The sequence below is a fragment of the Balaenoptera acutorostrata genome, chromosome 10 (assembly GCF_949987535.1).
Source record: "Balaenoptera acutorostrata chromosome 10, mBalAcu1.1, whole genome shotgun sequence".
In the NCBI taxonomy this organism is placed as follows: Eukaryota; Metazoa; Chordata; class Mammalia; order Artiodactyla; family Balaenopteridae; genus Balaenoptera; species Balaenoptera acutorostrata.
This window is the reverse complement of record NC_080073.1, coordinates 68,208,014-68,228,348: the sequence shown is the minus strand read 5'-3', so window position 1 is coordinate 68,228,348 and position 20,335 is coordinate 68,208,014.

Genomic DNA, 20,335 nt, shown 5'->3' with positions numbered 1-20,335 from the left:
TGCACAGCAAAGGAAACCATAAACAAGACGAAAAGACAACCCTCAGAATGGGAGAAAATATTTGCAAATGAATCAACAGACAAAGGATTAATGTCCAAAAGATATAGAGAGCTCATGCAGCTCAATATTAAAAAAACAAACAACCCAATCCAAAAATGGGCAGAAGACCTAAATAGACATTTCCCCAAAGAAGACATACAGATGGCCAAGAAGCACATGAAAAGCTGCTCAACATCACTAATTATTAGAGAAATGCACATCAAAACTACAATGAGGTATCACCTCACACCGGTTAGAATGGGCATCATCAGAAAATCTACAAACAACAAATGCTGGCAAGGGTGTGGAGAAAAGGGAACCCTCTTGTTCTGTTGGTGGGAATGTAAATTGATACAGCCACTATGGAGAACAGTATGGAGGTTCCTCAAAAAAAACTAAAAATAGAATTACCATATGACCCAGCAATCCCACTACTGGGCATATACCCAGAGAAAACCATAATTCAAAAAGACACATGCACCCCAATGTTCATTGCAGCACTATTTACAATAGCCAGGACATGGAAGCAACCTAAATGCCCATCGACAGACGAATGGATAAAGAAGTTGTGGTACATATATACAATGGAATATTATGCAGCCATAAAAAGGAACGAAATTGGGTCAGTTGTAGAGATGTGGATGGATGTAGAGACTGTCATACAGAGTGAAGTAAGTCAGAAAGAGAAAAACAAATATCATATATTAACACATATATGTGGAACCTAGAAAAATGGTACAGATGAACTGGTTTGCAGGGCAGAAATTGAGACACAGATGTAGAGAACAAACTTATGGACACCAAGGGGGGGAAAGCGGCGGGGGGTGGTGGTGGTGGTGGAGGTGTGATGAATTGGCAGATTGGGATTGACATATATACACTAATATGTATAAAATGGATGACTAATAAGAACCTGCTGTATAAAAAAATAAATAAAATTCAGAAAAAAAAAAAAAAACCAGAGGGACTTCCCTGGTGGCACAGTGGATAAGACTCTGTGCTCCCACTGCAAGGGGCCTGGGTTCGATCCCTGGTCAGGGAACTAGATCCCACATGCCTGCAGCAACTAAGAGTTCGCATGCCACAACTAAGGAGCCCGCCTGCCACAACTGAGACCAGGTACAACCAAATAAATAAATAAATAAACAAATATTTTTTAAAAAAACAGAAACAGAGTCATAGACACAGAGAACAAATAGATGGTTGCCAAAGGGGTGGGGGGTGGAGGGAATGAGTGAAATAGGTAAAGGGAATTAAGAGGTACAAACTTCCGGTTTCAAAATAAATGAGTCATGGGGATAAAATGTACAGTGTGGGGAATATAGTCAAAAATTATGTAATATCTTTGTATGGTGACAGATGGTAACTTATTGTGGTGAGCACTTTGTAATGCATAGACATATTGAATCACCATGTTGTACACCAGGAACTAATATAGTATTGTAGGTCAATTATACTTCAAAAAATTATGACTGGAGTGGTATTAGCGAGAAGGGCAATGAATTAGGTACTAACTCTTTCAAGGAATCAGAAGGAGCAACCAAGGGTCCGTAGATGTCTGCAAGAATAGTTCTGTTAAATAGCATGAGATTTAAAGCTGGGAGTTTGGGGGGGAAAGCGAAGGATCATTTTCTGGAAGCGAAGCAAGTAGGTCAATCTTGGCCCAGTGGCAGGAGGAGTGAAGGAGAGAAGACAGTCACCATTTGAGCTAGTGGTGGGGAAAGCAGTGTCACCAGGGAGATCCAGTTTTCCAGAAGATCAAGAAGATGAAGGAACTGTCCACAGAAGACAAATCCTAGGGCCCTTCTCATGCCTGAGTTTGGAGGGGCTTGGTGAAGGGTTTTAGTAGTTAGGGGGCAGGAGACAGGATGAGAGAAGGGGAAGCAGGGCCAGACGGGGATTAGATGCAGGGAGGAGGCTGACCAGGGACCATAAACAGGGATTAAGGGTGTAATGAGATTAGTCCTGGCGTCTGCAGCAAAGCAGTGGTGGGGCTGAGTGGCTGGTGAGGCTGTCAGGGAGAAAAGTAGTGCAGAGAAGTATGTATAAGCATACCACACCGAAACAATCCGGTATATGCTGGGGAGGGGTTGTCTTGCCGTGTGTATGCAGTAATCTGGGCTGCTCACCCTTCAAGTCCGGCTAAGGACGTGGGGAAGATGGGCTTTTCCAGAACTCTGACACTTACCAACACTTTTCCAAGAATGGTCAAGAAATTGATGAAAAATTCAGTGAAAGAGAAGAGAGCACAAGAAGAGATACCAACATAGATTTGATTTAAAATGTAACAATGGTGAAATTTCAATTTGGTGAGGAAAGAATGGTACTTTATTTAATAAGTGTTGCTGGGACTTCCCTGCTGGTCCAGTGGTTAAGACTCCCGCTCCCAATGCAGGGGGCCCAGGTTCTATCCCTGGTCAGGGAACTAGATCCCGCATGCCGCAACTAAAAAAAAGAAAAAAAAGATCCCGCATGCTGCAATGAAAATCCCGCACGTGGCAACGAAGATCCCACATGCCACAACTAAGACCCAGTGCAGCCAAATAAATAAATATTAAAAAAAAAATAGAGGCTCCCCTGGTGGTGCAGTGGTTAAGAATCCACCTGCCAATGCAGGGGACACGGGTTCGAGCCCTGGTCCAGGAAGATCCCACATGCCATGGAGCAACTAAGCCCATGCACCACAACTACTGAGCCTGCGCTCTAGAGCCCGTGAGCCACAACTACTGAGCCCACGTGCCACAACTACTGAAGCCCACGTGCCTACAGCCCATGCTCCGCCACAAGAGAAGCCACGGCAATGAGAAGCCCACGCACTGCAACAAAGAGTAGCCCCTGCTCGCCGCAACTAGAGAAAGCCCATGCGCAGCAGCGAAGACCTGATGCAGCCAAAAATAAATAAATAAATAAATAAAATTTTTTTGAAAATTGATCAGCAAAAAATAAATAAATAAGTGTTGCTGACTCAACTGGGATCCCACCAGGAAGAAAATGAGGTAGAACCCCTATCTCTCACCATAGTGAAACAAAAAACAAATTTCAGATGGTTTAAATGTGTACATGTAAACAATATGCAGAATATATAAAAAATATACTACAAAAAGCCTTTTATTTTATTTTAGGCCGTGCCTCGTGGCTTGCGGGATCTTGGTTCCCCAACCAGGGACTGAACCCAGGCCACGGCAGTGAAAGTGCTGAGTCCTAACCCCTGGACCACCGGGGAATTCCCTCCAAAAAACCTTTTAAGCTAGACCAGAAAGACAGAAACTATAAGAGAAAAGGTCGACACATTTAATTACATTAAAATGGTAAATTGTTTATGGCTAAAGATACCTCAACCAAAGTCAAAGGGAATTAATAGAATAGGAAACCATTTGAAATCCATGTGAAAGACAAGTTAATATCTATATTATACAAAGAGCTCCTGGGAATTCCCTGGTGGTCCAGTGATTAGGACTCGGCACTTTAACTGCCATGGCCCAGGTTCAATCCCTGGTTGGGGAGCTAAGATCACGAAAGCCACGTAGTGCAGCCAAAAGAAAAAAAAAGAGCTCCGATAAAGTGATAAGAAAAAGACAAATAATCCACTGGAGAAAAGGAACAGGGTAGAAATAGTTCCCAGAAGAGCAATCCAAGTGTCTAACAAGAAAATGAAAAGATATTTAGTCTTATTAGTTGTCAGGGAAATGTGAATTAAAGTAATAGCGTGTTATCACTTAATACCCACAGATCAGGACTTCCCTGGTGGTCCAGTGGTAAAGAATCCTCCTTATGATGCAGGGGATGCGGGTTTGATCCCTGGGCAGGGAACTAAGATCCCACATGCTGCGGGGCAACTAAACCCATGTGCCACAACTACTGAGCTCGCACTCCTCAACTAGAGAGTCTCTGTGCCACAAACTACAGAGCCCACGCACCCTGGAGCCCACATGCCACAACTAGAGAGAAGCCCATGCACTGCAACTAAGACCCAACGCAGCCAAAAATAAATAAATAAATAAATAAATAAATAAATAAAATACCCACAGATCAACAAAAAAGAAAAACACAAATGACACCTATTGTTTGTCGGAATATGGGTAAAATGGCTCTATTCTCATTCATTTCTGGTGAAAAAGTGTTTCCTTACAGCCGTTTTGGAAAACAATCTGGAAAGATCTATTAAAATTGAAATATACACACCCTTTAACCCAACAATTCATACCTGGGAATCAACCCACTTTAAAAATAAATAAATAAATAAATAAAAGCAACAGCACACAAAGATGGATATGTCCAAGAATATTTATGGTAGCATTAGTCAAAGTGGTGAAAACAAAACAACACAAAACTGAAAAACAAAAGGAATGCACCTTAATAAGGCAATGAGTGAATAAATGGTGGTGCATCCATGTTGCAGAATATTATACAGCCATTAAAAAGGAGGAATTTAGCACTATGCTAATTGATGTGAAGGGTTAAGTCAAATAAGCCAGAAGAAGAGATATGTATATAACATGGTCACACTACTTTATAAAAATAGTGACAAAAATAATCCTATACATCAGGGGTCCGCGGCCTGTTAGGAACCGAACCACACAGCAGGAGGTGAGTAGCAGGCAAGCGAGCAAAGCTTCATCTGCCACTCCCCATCACTCTCATTACCGCCTGAACCATCGCTCTCATTACTGCCTGAACCATCGCTCCCATTACCGCCTGAACCATCCACCCCGCGCCCCCCTCACCGCCCCGTCCATGGAAAAATTGTCTTCCATGAAACCGGTCCCTGGTGCCAAAAAGGTTGTGGACCACTGCTATATATTTTCCAGGTTTTTTATGTGTGATTCTATCAACAGGTGGAAAGTCTAGAAGAACACTTACCAGAGTGTTAACAGTGGTTTTCTGGGGAAGAAAAGTCAAAATGATAAATAAGTAAAAATTTTAAAAGAATAAAGGCATCTATAATAATAACCATTTTTCCAACTTTTTATAAACTAACACATTTGGTGTGTGTAAATTCATAGAGAGGCAAATGAAGGGACAAGCACCAATGTTATAATGGTGGATTTTCTCAGGGTTGAGGGATTTCGGGTGATTTTAATTTTCTTTCTTTTTCTTTTCAACATGCTTAAAATTTTACAATGATCAACATTACTTTTTTTTTTTTTTTTTTTTTTTTTGGCTGTGTTGGGTCTTCGTTTCTGTGCAAGGGCTTTCTCCAGTTGCGGCGAGCGGGGGCCACTCTTCATCGCGGTGCGCGGGCCTCTCACTGTCGCGGCCTCTCCAGTTGCGGAGCACAGGCTCCAGACACGCAGGCTCAGTAGTTGTGGCTCATGGGCCTAGCCACTCTGCGGCATGTGGGATCTTCCCAGACCGGGGCATGAACCCGTGTCCCCTGCATTGGCAGGCAGATTCCCAACCACTGCGCCACCAGGGAAGCCCAACATTACTTTTTTCTTCATTGAGGGAAAAAATGTTGTGTGTGGGTATGATCAACAAGTCTTGGTATGGGATTGGCATTATGGGATAGGAAGAGGATGGAGCCAAGGAAACTCAATTACCCTCCACACCCTGGTACCCTCCATCCCCTTGTGCCCTCCATCCCATGGTCCCCTCCATTCCCTGGTATCCTCCACACCCTGGTACCCTCCATTCCCTGGGGCCCTCCATTCCCTGGTACCCTCCATTCCCTGGCGCCCTCCATGCCCTTGTACCCTCCATCCCTTGGTACCCTCCATCCCATGGTACCCTCCATTGCCTGGCACCCTCCATTCCCTGGTACCCTCCATCCCCTCTGCCTGCTTGTTCCCTTCAATCACTCATCACAGTCAGTAAGTAGCTTGTTAGAAGGGAGGAGGGGAGAGCAGGAAAGTGTGATGTCATGGGCACCCAGGGAGAGAGCATGTAAAATGAAGGAGTGCCAAGAGCTTCAAATGCTGCAGAGAAGGCAGGTAAGACAAAGACTGAAACTGTCCCTACAACTTAGTGACAAGGAAGTCTAAAGACCTTGAGTAGAGCAGCTTCAGTGGCATGCAGGCACCAGAGGCCACCCTGCAGAGGGTGAGGGAGCATGAGGGGGCCAAGAGAAAAGCCCGCTTGGTAGACCAGAAGGACACAGGGGTGGGTAAGGATGATTTGAATTAGATGTCAATTTTAAAATGTGTGAGGGGCTACATGGTTTTTCAAATTTATTTAGGCATACACAAGCATAAAAAGTTGAAATCATAGGTGTAGACAACCCCTTCTGAAAGTGTGGCTGTGAATGGGATAAAAATGTGATGGCAGGACCCTGAGGGGATTAGCAGGCTTACTCCAAGAGAGAGAGACTTGAGCATGTTCATCAGCTTATGGGATGGGGCCAGTTGGGAGGGGGAGGGGACTGAATACGTTTGAAAAGAGATCATGAGGGGAGCCCCAGAGAGGCCCATGTTCCCAGGCCTGGCTGCACATCAGAATCACTGGGCCCACCCAGCACTACTTATTCAGACTCTCCAGAGTCTGAGCCAAAAAATCTGGACTTAAAATAAGACACTTGAACAGCACTAAAAAATATAGCAATTATCCAGGAATAAATTTAACAAAAGAGGGACTTCCCTGGTGGCGCAGTGGTTAGGAATCCGCCTGCCAATGCAGGGAATGTGGGTTTGATACCTGGTCCGGGAAGATCCCACATGCCACGGTGCAACTAAGCCTGTGCACCACAATTACTGAGCCTGTGCTCTAGAGACCATGAGCCACAAGTACTGAGCCCGCACACCACAACTACCAAAGCTCGCATACCATAGAGCCCATGGGCTGCAACTACTGAGCCCGTGTGCTGCAACTACTGAAGCCCGCGTGCCTAGAGCCCGTGCTCCGCAACAAGAGAAGCCACCGCTCGCCACAACTAGAGAAAGTCCGCACGCAGCAATGAAGACCCAATGCAGCCAAAAAAAAAAAAAAAATTTAACAAAAGATGTGCAAAAAGCATTATAGAGAAAAAAATTTTTAATTAACTGAATAAATGTGTGTGTGAGTATACGCATGAGTGGACACACACACACACACACATCGTTCGAAGATCGGAAGACAAACTTCCAGGATACAAACTTCTAGTCATAAGATTAACAAGTTTTGGGGACGTAATGTACAGCATGGTGATTATAGCTAATAATACTCTATTACATACTTGAAATTGCTAAGAGGGTAGATCTTAAATGTCCTCACCACACAAAAGAAATGGTAATTATGTGACTGGTTGGAGTGTTAGCTAATGCTATGGTGGTAATCATTTTGCAATTTATAAATGTATCAAATCATCACATTGTATACCTTAAAAATACACAGTGTTATATGTCAATTGTATCTCAATAAAGCTGGAAAAAAAACAAATTTTGTTAGGTCCCCCCATCTTATATCTTCTCTTCTTAATATGTGCACATTTGAAAAAAAAAAAAAAAGGATTAGAAGGCTCAGTTTTGAACAATGTACTGATCTGTAGATTCAATGCAATCAAATCAAAATCCTCATGGGGTATTTTTTTTTGGTAGAATGTGACAGGTTGATTCTAAAATACACATGGAGGGGGCTTCCCTGGTGGCACAGTGGTTAAGAATCCGCCTGCCAATGCAGGGGACACAGGTTCGACCGCTGGTCTGGGAAGATCCCACATGCCACGGAGCAACTAAGCCCGTGCGCCACAACTACTGAAGCCTGCACACCTAGAGCTCGTGCTCCACAAGAGAAGCCACAGCAATGAGAAGCCCGCACACCGCAACGAAGAGCAGCCCCCACTCGCTGCAACCAGAGAAAAGCCCACACGCAACAATGAAGACCCAACACAGCCAATATAAATTAATTAATTAATTATAAATTATAAATTAATTAAATTGATAAAGAAAATACATATGGCAATGAAATGGCCAAGAATAGCTTTCTAAATATATATATATATATATATATATATATATATATATATATATATATATGAACATCGCTCTACTGAATATCAAACTTCATAAAAGTACAGTGATTAGGAGAGGGTGGTATTTGTGCAAGGATAGACAGACTGAAGAAAAGACTAGAAACTGACATCGAGATGGACACAAGCTGTGATTTATGTAGCACTAAAGAGTGCAGGGAAGGATGAGCCTTTTCGATAAACAGATTGAGTGTTCACATGGGGATAAAATGAAACTCCACCCTTACCTCACACCATAGTGGGATCATAAAGACAATAAAAGATTAGAATAAAGAACAATAAAGATTATAAAAGATGATAGAAGGTGAAAGAAAAGTTTGAGGATGAAAGCCTCAGGGTGGTGACAGATTACTTTTCCTGACACAAAAGCACCAACCTTAAATGAAAAGTCTGACAAATTTGGCTTCATTAAGGTTAATAAATAATTCCATTTGTACAACATTCTAAAACAGGCAAAACTGGGACTTCCCTGGTGGTCCAATGGTAAAGAACCCGCTTTCCAATGCAGGGGACACAGGTTCAATCCCTGGTCAGGGAACTAAGATCCCACATGCCGTGGGGCAACTAAGCCCATGCGCCACAACTACAGAGCTCACGTCTCAACGAGAGAGCCTGCACGCCCCAAACTACAGAGCCCACATGCCCTGGAGCCTGCACACCACAAGAGAGAGAAAAACCCACACGCCACCACTAGAGAGAAGCCCGCGCACCACAACGAAGAGCCCCCATGCCTCAATGAAAGATGCCACATGCCGCAACGAAGATCACATGTGCCGCAACTAAGACCCAACGCAGCCAAAAAAATAAAGAAAAAATAAATAAAATAAATAAATGTTAGAAAATAACTGCAAATATTAAAGAAGAGAGGTGCTTCTTTAAAAAATAAATAAATGAAACGGGCAAAACTACCCCATAGTGTCTAGGAAAGCATACTCAGGCTGAAAATGATCAAGGGAAGCAAGAATGAGATTGCACAGAAGTCAGGGGGGTGGTTCCGTGAAGGGGAGGAGGGGCTGAGGCTTTGAGTCTAACAACATTCTTTTTCTTTTTTTTTTTTTTTTTTTGGCCAGACTGTCTTAGTTCCCCTACCAGGGATTGAACCCGCGACCCCTGCATTGGAAGGACAGAGTCTTAACCACTGGACCACTGGGGAAGTCCCAAGTGTTCTCTTTCTTGACCCTGATGAGGTTACATGGGAGTTGGCTTTGTAATAATACATTAACTTATACATTTATGTTTTATGCTTTTTTCTGTATCTATAAAGGTTTTAAGGGGAAAAAATCTTCCCATGTGATTCTGATGAGCAACCACATCTAGGCACCCGCCATCTAGAGCCTCAATGGAGCAGCACTGTAATAGCCACGTCTGTTTCAGGTGATGGAATCTAATCCGGACTCACAGATCTCAGACATCAACTCACGTATCTGAAAAACCCAGGGTAGTTTCACCAATGGTTGGTTCCAGATACTCCAACAAGATTATTAGGAACCTCCCCTCTTTGCTCAGCTTTTCTCCTTATCCTGCAGGCTCTAGACCCCAGGACAGCCCTCACAAGTCCAGGTTAAGTCCTGCAAGGTGAGCCACATGAGCAGAAAGAAAACGTCCCCTTCTCTGGCATCTCAGCAATAGTACTGGGTTGGCTCTCCCTGGACTGAACAGGGTCACATGCCCACCCCTGACCAATTGATGTGGCCAAGAGTCTGAAGTATGATTGCCCAGATGTGAGGGTAAAGTCAGCCTCACCCGAATCATATTATCCATATGGGAGAAAAAATGAAGTTTCCTCCAAGGAATAAGTGGGTGTCATTACCAACAGAAAAGGGAAAAGATGCTTGGGCAGAACAATAGGGACCAATGGGCTAGAAGCCCCAGTGGGGTCAGAGGAGCGGTGTGGTAGAGGAAAGTGGGCAGGGGTTGGGGGGAGGTGATTGTCACTAAAGAGTGGGACGTCTGAATTGTAATTTCAGAGGTGGAGCAGTTTCAGGTGATGACAGGGTCCAAGGTGTGGCCTCGGTGGTGGGTGGCAGGGCTGTCAAGGAGCCAAGACCCCAGGGTGTTGGAGGCTCGAGAGCTCATGCCCAAGTCTTCATTAGTAAGGGTGGAACCCTACTAAAATGTGGGCACATGTGACTCAGTCTCAGAATGGTTTCTGACACAAGAAATACAACCCAATAGCCTAAAGTAATTAACAAACAATTTCATTCTTTGGTCACACCTCTCAAGGGATTTAAAGGGAGTCAAATACATAGTTCAAAGCCACACTAATTAAAATCCCCTTTCCTCTCCTCTTTCTTTCCTCATGCCCTGAAGCTACTCAATCTCTATCTCCCACCAAAAAAAAAAAACATAAATCAAGAATGCTCCTCCTCCATACCCAGCTCGACTCAGCCACTTTCCCACATGGAAGAATCAGTCTTCTTTAGGAAGGGAAGATGGAGGGAGGAGAAATTGGACCAATAATTACAGGACTCTTTTTTTGGGGGGGGGGGGGGTTGGCACATGTCTATGCCAGCCTCTTGCTGACCATTTTTGCCCCATCACAAGGAGAGTGACCCAGAAGGTACGTAATAAGAGCCACTGGGAGGGCCGCCATGTGGTGCCACAAGATGAACAGGAGGCTTTACACTTGTGGTCTCCAACCCCACCCCTCTCTTTGTGAGCCTCATCTCAGAACCTGGAATTAATGTTGAATAACCAGGAACAATCATGGCAGAAGCTCAAGCAGGAGCCACTTACTCCTCTCAGTAACAGACCTAGGAGGTTTTTTGGTTTTTTTTTTTAATTTTATTTATTTATTTTTGGCTGTGTTGGGTCTTCGTTTCTGTGCGAGGGCTTTCTCTAGTTGCGGCGAGCGGGGGCCACTCCTCATCGCGGTGCGCGGGCCTCTCACTATCGCGGCCTCTCTTGCTGCGGAGCACAGGCTCCAGACGCACAGGCTCAGTAGTTGTGGCTCACGGGCCCAGTTGCTCCGTGGCATGTGGGATCTTCCCAGACCAGGGCTCGAACCCGTGTCCCCTGCATTGGCAGGCGGATTCTCAACCACTGCGCCACCAGGGAAGCCCCCTTAGGAGGTTTTTAAATTTACTTTAACAATAAACATGGACTTGTTTTATTCAGTATAATAAATCGAGAATTAACATTTTGTTTGTTTGTTTGTTTGTTCTGGCCCTGTGTGTGGCTTGCGGGGATCTTAGTTCCCCGACCAGGGATCGAACCCAGGCACCCTACAGTGGAAGCACAGAGTCCTAACCACTGGACCGCCAGGGAATTCCCCAAGAATTAACATTTTGAGGAAAATCATTCTGAGGCTGTCAATGACACTGGTCAATTCTGGACCTTCGACTTTAAGTCTAACAAACGGTAATGCAAATTTAAATAATAATGAAGTACTATCTCTCACCTATTAAACAGGAAAAAAAGTAAAATAATAAAACCCAAAATTGGTGAAGTTATTGGGGAAAAAGTACATCCATACATTATTAGTACAATCCTTTTTGAGGACAGAGGTGATCTGACAATACTCATCAAATTCCGTATAATATTTATTCATAAAATCATTCAAAAGATGAAGAAAATCACACACCTTCTCATGCTTCACCACTGTCAACCCTCCAGGGCTGGGCATAGATTCTCTTATCTTTTTTTTCCAATTTTTTGTATTCTAGTAAAATACACATAACATAAAATTAACCATCTTAACCATTTTTAAGTATACAGTTCAATGTAAGTACATTCGTATTATTGTGCAACCATCCACCCCCAGAACCATTTTCATTTGGCAACACTGAAACTCTGTAGCCATTAAACAATAACTCCCCATTGCCCGCTCCCCTCAGCCGGTGGCAACCACCATTCTACTTTCTGCCTCTATGAATTTGACTATGTTAGGTACCTCTTATAAGTGGAATCATGTCTTCTTGTGATGGGCTTATTTCATTTAGCATAATACCCTCAAAGTTTACCCATGTTGTAGCGTATGTCAAAATTCCCTGCCTTTTTAAGGCTGAATAATAATACATTGTATGTATACACCACATTTGCTTATCCATTCATCTGTTGAAGGACACTTGGGTGGCATCCACCTTTTAGCTATTGTGAATAATGCTGCTATGAACATGGGTGCTCAAATATCTCTTCAAGGTCCTACTTTTAACTCTTTGGGGCATATACCCAGAAGTGGAATTGCTGGGTCATGTGCTATATTGTCTCATCTTTTGGGGGGTATGGCCTGGCTTCTGAATTAGAGGGTATTAAGAGGTTGGAGGGGATTGGCTGTGTGACCTTGGGCAGGTTACTTTCCCTCTCTGAGAGCAGATCCATGTTTCCAAACAGGGACTTTTGTTAACCACACACATTCCCAAGCCCATTTTCCTGGGAGATTCTAATTCAGTGCCTGTCCTGGGACCCAGGAATTCTGAATGTTTTTAAAAGAGCCTCAGGTGATTTTTATCATCATACAGGTTTGGGAATCACAGGGCCCGAGGAATTCCAAAGGCCCCTGCAGCTGTGACTATGACTTCAGTGGTTAAGAGAGTAATGTGGAGTCCTACTGACTGGGTTAAATTCCTGGTCGCCAGGTACCAGCACCACCTCTATTTCATCCCCTAAAGGAGGGTAATGGCGCCTACCACAGGACTGTTGCATTAAGTAAACGGAAATTTAAGAAAATAAAGATTTAGTATTTACCTAGTACTCAAAAAAGTTCTCAAAAAAATCTTTGCATTATTCCCAGGGGTCCTCTCCTTCAGCCTGGCTGGTCCTCTCGCAGTGGGTAGGTTCCTGTCGCCACCTGGTGGTGAGACTAAGTCAGTGCATTCACACAGCCATTTCCCCCAGTCCCCCACCCAACTCTGCCCCAACTCCCACCCTGCCCATTCCATCCCAAGCTCACCCTATACTCAGAAGCCTCAAGTCCCTCTGTGAAGGTGGAAGACCAAGGCGGGAGGGCCTGGGGTCTGAGGGTTCCAGCAGCCCCAAGAGTCCATTCCACAGCCTCAACCTAGTAATGGTGAGTCACTGGCACAGCTCTGCCTCCCTGGATGGTCCTGCACAGGCTGGTCTGTCCTGCCCCCTCCTTAATGGTAAGGATGGAGCTGAGTGCCAGCTCTGTGCTGGGGGCCTTACAGACATTGTCTCATTCAGCTCTCACATAAAGTAGAGGGACTTATACCGTTTCCACAAATAAGGAAATTGAGGCTCAGAGAAGTCAAGTGACTGGCACACACTCACACAGCTTGCAGTGGCGGAGCCAAGTCTCAAACCCAGGTGGATCTTAAACCACGGCTATTTCTGCTAAGCTACAAGGCCTCTAAACTAGTGATTCCCCACCTTGGCTGGACATTTAATTCACCTGCGGAAACTTAAAGACTACTAACGCCTGGGCTCCACCCCAGAGATTCTGGTTAATTGGTCTGGGATATGGCTTGAGCACTGGGGTTTTGTGAAGCTCCCCTAAGTATTCTTGAGGGCAGCCAGTGAGAACCACTGCTCTAAATTCACCCATTCTGTTTTCTGTTTCTTGGGGCTCTGGGGGTAATGGCAAACTTCCCATAAGCGATCTGAACCGAGGTGTTCCACTTCCGCCAGCCTCACAGATGCACTGGAGGGCGGGAGTGCCACGTGACAGTCCAAGCCTGGAGCAGAAGTCCAGATTCTACCGCAGGGAGGATAGTGGAGGGTGTGCTCCCTGGCGCGCCAGCACCCACTCTGGAGCGAGGTCTGAGGATGTGGGGCCCCGCGTTCTGCTGCGTACTGGCTGTGTGTCCTTGGGCAAGTGACTGCACCTCTCTGTGAAGTTGCGGGTATGGAAAACATGTATGAAAGTAGCATCAACCGCATAAAATGGCTGAGTATTAAATGAGCTAATAAAGAGAAAACCCACTTAGAACAATGCCCGGAACCCAGCAAGCTCTCAATAAATGTTACAACTACTGCTGCTGCTATTATTATTATTATTCCTGACTCTGACAATAGCTCCCCGTGTGGACTACTCACCAGTTGATCAGGAGTAGCAAAAACCCTCTCCCGTTTTATAACTACTATTCTCTCAAATCAAAAACAGAGAGCCCCGCCCAGAGGCGGGCACATGACTCGAGCTGGCCAATCAGAGTACCTCCATCCTCAGACTTAAACGGACAGATCCAGGGGTAAGCAAGTGACCAAGTAGAGCCAGTCAGGCCCCCACCTGGGGGAACTGATGTGGTCAGGGAGCCGTCAGCGGTCACCTTTCCCGCTAACGCAGAGGAAAGCAGAGTGAGAGAGAGACTTGGGGACTCCTTTTGAGCCCCTGGGTACAGCCATGCCTGAGGTGAGACTGCGTCTAGCTGACCCAGTTGAGGGGCCAATCAGTTCCCTTTTGAGCTTATGCTAGTTTGCATTGTACTTCTGTCACCTGGCATCTGCAGAGTCCTACCTGGCTTTAGGTTGGGTTCATAGTCCCTGATCACCCCCCAAGGATTCAGCTGAGACGATGTCCAGGAAGCGGCTTCTTACGTGGAGGTTGGGTCCTGAAGGCAACTCTCAAATTACTTTAATTGCCCTTAAGTGAAAATCGCACATAGCAGAATTGCCCTTGACAATCCCTCATAGATTGACGAGGACTAGAATGCAGTGTTTTCCTGGACTTATAACAGCTATCATTGAGACAATAAGAAAAACTTATTGGTCTTTGGCCAAGGGTATGCCAGAGTTCATTATACTATTCTTTCAAATTTACTATGTGTAAATTTGAAACTGTTTCAAAAATAAAGAAAAAAATGAACATTGGAGGAAAACTAAAGAAAAATAATTTGAAGAAAAATATCTCGTAATTTGCCTGTCAAATACTGTACCTGCCACACACGAGCACCACACTGGAGACACAAATGGACTTTGAACAACTGCCAGGGGCGGTGCTCCACCAGGGGTGCAAGGAGTCCACATCTCTTCCCTTGAGCACCGGGTGGAGAGACAGGCGTTTAAGGACCCATTTGTGCCAGGAATCTGTATCTTGAAACACTAGACTCGCATGTCGTGGGACCAAGACAGAAAAAGAGACAGGCAGGGTCTCCCTCTCCTCCCAGTTCACAGCACCTGAGATAGTTCTCTGTCTCTGTCTCTGTCTCTCTCACCTTATTCAGTTATTCATCACATGCTGTGGACCCTGGAGAGACAGCTGTGAATGGGATGGACAAAGTCCCTGGCCTCATGGAGCTTGTCCTCACAGCTCATGTGACATTATTCAGGGAAGTGTGGGGAACTACCCAACGGTGAAATAGCATCTGCCTTTCTTGAGGGCTTCCTGGAGATGTTGCTGTATTGAGTGGCTCTCAAACTTGAGTGGGTATCTGAATCCCCAGAGGATGTGCTAGAATGCTGATCACTGGGCCCTACCCCAGAGCTGCTGATGGTCAGAGATGAAATCTGAGAATCTGCGCTTCTAACATGTTCCCGAGTGACGCTGATGCTGCTGGTCTGGGGAACCCACTTTGAGAACCACTGCTTTAGTGAGAGAAATAATTTCAAGAGTGAGAGTTTCAGGCCCCACAGGAGGCTCTGATCACTCAAGGAACTTTTAAAACTCCTACTGCCCAAGATCCACTCCATACCAATTAACTCGGAATTTCTGAGAGATAAGACCAAGCATCAGCACTTTTTAAAGCCTCCTGAGCTGAGTAATTCTAACACACAGCCATGGTTGGGCATCATGACCCCCAAACTAACCCAAACCCAGACTGAACTTCAGTTTTACCCAGATTTGCCTTCAGCTTGGTCCAGACATCTCCCAGTTGCAGGCCCTTGGGCCAGCCCTGTGCTGGGCCGTCTGCAAACTTATTACCAATCTCACAGTCCTGCAAGGCCTCTATCATCATCCCATTTTATAGATGGGAAAACTGAGGGCTATGTCCACCTGGGGAAGAAATCAGCAGAGCAGGATTCTAACCCAATAGTGCTCAGCTTCTCTCTTCTTCCTGACGCCACTTTGCCTCAGTGTTTCCCAGGAATGCACGGCATTTGGGGCTGGACCACCGTGCCTGTTTCCCACGTTACAGGACATCTAGAATCTCGAGCTGCTGCCTCTAAACACCATGAGCAAACCACACACACACACACACACATACTCCGCTGTCATTGTGACAATTCAAAACACCCCACACGACTTCCCTGGTGGCACAGTGGTTAAGAATCTGCCTGCCAATGCAGGGGACACGGGTTCGAGCCCTGGTCCGGGAAGATCCCACATGCTGCAGAGCAACTAAGCCCATGCACCACAACTACTGAGCCTGTGCTCTGGAGCCCACAAGCCACAACTACTGAGCCCACGTGCCACAACTACTGAAGCCCACACACCTAGAGCCCGTGCTCTGCGACAAGAGAAGCCACTGCAATGAGAAGCCCGCGCACTGCAACAAAGAGTAGCCCCACTCATCGCAACTAGAGAAAGCCCGCGCACAGCAACAAAGACCCAACACAGCCAAAAATAAATAAATAAAAATAAATAAATAAACAAAACACCCCATACATTTCCAAATGCCTCACCTGAGTACCACTGCATCAGACACTAAGCCCCAGGCATATCCCAGAACACTTAAATGTCCCTTCCTAAGTCTGCCCGACACCTCCAGTGACACCTAGCCCTGCTATTAGATTCTTCCAATTTCTGACTTAAAATCCAACCCTGGTATAAACTTCAGCTCAAAACCTCACCCCAACCTGACTCTAGCCATAATCAAGTTCCTGAATTGCTTGTTAAACCTAACACCAACCTCACAACCTTCCTAAAACCTGACTTCCAGACCCAGTCCTTCAGATGCCGTCATTGATCTGAGTCTTCAGAATATCTAAATGTCCCCCTTAACTACACATCCTCACCTCAGCTCTCTCCACCTTATTTTTTATTTATTCTCCACGCCTTTCTGAATGTACAGTTCTCGTCAGCTCACCTTCTGTTCAACAACTTTCCAAGGCTTCTCAGCATCCACTCATGCCCACTAGCATTTAATGTCATCTTCAGTAGGACCCAAACATAACTTTCTAGTTGCAGCCATTCGCATTAGGTTCAATTACAAGTTTAAAAAATCCCCATGTCACAGTGACTTCAGCAATATGGGTTTGTGGTTTTTGTTTTTGTTTTTTTTCTTCTCTCTCTCTCTCAAATCAAGGCTCCTAGGTGGTTGCTCCACAGTGGCAGCTCACATTCCCAAGGTTACCTCATGGTCCAAGATGGCTGCTAGAGCTCCAGCCATTAGGTCCTCTTGCCAGTCAGTGAGAAGGAAAAAGTAACCAAGAAGGGTGCACCTCTTCTGTAAAGGACCCTCCCCAATAGCTGGAATTTAGCTACATGGATGCAAGGAAAGCTGGGACACGTCTTTTTCTGCGTGTCTATATGCTCAGCTACAAATCAGGGACTTCATTATTAAGGAAGAAGAAGACATACTGGAGGACAAGTAGATGCTTCCAGGCCTTTACACCTCCCTCCCTACCCCTAGGAAGGACCTCAGTTTTGAATCATATCATCAGACTATATTATTCTTCAAGGATTTTGGCTCCTGGCTCATGATTCTCTGGCATGCTCCTGTCCTAATTCTTGGTGATTTCCTTATCCAAGTAAACTCTTCCAATGCTCAGCCTCTCCGTTTGTTGCCATGCACTCCTCTCCCCTGTGGTCTTGTCCTCTACTTTCCCTGTGCCACTAGATTCCATCATCACTCTGTCATAACTGACACACACACCCCCCACCAAGAATTTCCGTCACATCCCTACCACTCTCTAACCCAGCTCACTCCCTTTCAAAGTTTCCACAGGGACTAGAGATAACACAATACTGCACACCTAGTAGGTGCTTGTCAATGGGATGGCTCCACCAAGCACCAGCTGTGTGACCTTAGACAAGTTACTTAACTTCTCTGAGCCACAGACATGCAAGTGTGCTGTGAGAATAAACTGAAAGCACTGGGCACAGTGTCTGGCACATGGTAGGAGTCATTATTGATCAGCATCATAGTCACTGGTGGTAGCAAATCTTCATCTTCTGAAAGTAGATTTAATTTTAGAAAACAGCTAAAATTCAGGTGGAATTGAGTCTGGTGTCTATTGCCAGTGACCAAACTGAGAAATGTCATTTTTAGACCAAAACAAAGTGCAATTATAAAGCCACAAGCTTGTTTTTCTTTGTGGAGAGGCTTGGTGTTCTGGTGTCAGATCAGAAGGTATCGGAAGTTATGTGTGTTCCTGATCTGAATCTTATCCCTAAACTCGCCCTCATTTTCACCAAAATCTTGATAGTCAATCCTAAACCCACCCACCCCTGACCCAAATCTAAACATTGGCACCGACTCTAATTTTCCCACACATGCTCACCACTTTGGCCCCTACCAAAACTCTGAAGTTCCTTTTTATTCTTTTCTGAGTTCCACTTTGCTACTTTCTGTTCCTATCATGATCTGGACCCAGACTAACTCTCAAAGGACTCAAAAAACATGTCATTGCATTCAAAGTGTACAAAATTTGAATACATTCTCCTCAAAAGTAACTAAGTAGGGACTTCCCTGGTGGTCAGTGGTAAAGAATCCACCTTGCAATGCAGGGGACGAGGGTTAGATCCCTGGTCAGGGAACTAAGATCTCACATGCCGCGAGGCAACTAAGCCCACGTGCCACAGCTACTGAGCTCACCCACCTCAACTAGAGCCTGCCTGCTGCAAACTACAGAGTCCATGCACTCTGGAGCCTGCGTACCACAACTAGATTAGAGAAAACCTGCCGCCCAACTAAGAGCCCGCGTGATACAACGAAAGATCCCCGCGTGCCGCAACTAAGACCTGATGTAGCCAAAAAAATAATAATAAAAATTTTTTTAAAAAGTAACTAAGTAAACGTGAAACTTTTTAGCTAAAATTATTTTTCATATATGTTTTAAGAAGTGACTTTTCTTCTTATATATTCAAAATTATGTTTTAAAATTTAAAAGGAAATATAGTTTACACTTAATAAATATCCAAAATTAATCAAATTTAAATGGTTTTTAGAAATTTTAATTCCATCTTATTAAACACTTTTAGAAAAACTGAACTGTTCTCAAAATAGCATCCAACTAGTTGCCAACATGAAGAATTGCTACCATGCTTCACACGTCATGTCCAGACCTACATATGCACAAGTTTAAGTTATGTGAGTTGTTCAATACTGTACAGTGTTCCTCAGCTGCCATGTGCAACTGTTATGAAGACAGTGCTGATTCATGAGACCCTTCAGAACATGAAAAAAAACAAGTAAATGGACACTTTGTTATGCAAGTGTCTGTCATATCCATGCAACCCGAGAGGAGAGATATGAGAACTGCATTTACCTTTTCTTTCACTTAAAAGCTTCTGCTGCTCAAATCTTCCCCTCAGCTCCAAAGCAGCGTCCATCTCTGGCATTGGCCGAAGCTCAGCTGACACTCCTCCCACAGACCCGTGCAGGAATCTTTGTTCTGAGAACAGTGGGCAAGAGATGTGGAGCAGTGTTCCCTGGGGCCTGAGCAGTGTTAGAACGGGGATGTTTACGTTTACAGCCTGCTGAGCGCCAGGCACCCTGTGGTTCTTGGCATGGATTTGTTTGGGGGTGGACATTCTCCAGAACCCTCTGAAGGGCAGTTCTTAGGCAGGGTCGCTCTTGTCCTGGTCGAGGGGACCCCACTGCTCCATGGTGCCGAGTTCTTTGCTGCTTGGAAACATTTGGCATAAACTGTGCCTTTTACCTGGAACATTCTCTTTCCTAGTCTTTGAAATCCTTCGGGTCTCAGTTTGAAAATTCACTTCTCAGGGCTTCCCTGGTGGCGCAGTGGTTGAGAGTCTGCCTGCCAATGCGGGGGGCACGGGTTCGAGCCCTGGTCTGGGAGGATCCCACATGCCGCGGAGCAACTAGACCCATGAGCCACAATTACTGAGCCTGCGCGTCTGGAGCCTGTGCTCCGCAACAAAAGAGGCCATGATAGTGAGAGGCCCGCACACCGCGATGAAGAGTGGCCCCCACTTGCCGCAACTAGAGAAAGCCCTCGCACAGAAACGAAGACCCAACACAGCCATAAATAAATAAATAAATCTTTTTTTAAAAAAGTAAAAAAAAAAAAAAGAGCAGGCTCTGCAGTCAGCTTGCCCACCTCTAAAAAATTCACTTCTCAGACAGCCTCATCTGTTCTCTATATCCAGACTGCCCCACCCCGCCCCCGCCCCACTATTCTCATGGAACCCAGTTCTTTCCCTTCTTGGAATTTATTACAATTAATAATAATGAGAGCATTAAAACTAATTTGTGTATTTATGGCTTTACCATCTGTCCTTCTCACAGGAATGGAAGCTCCATGAGGGCAGGGACCACATCTTTTTGTCCATCACTG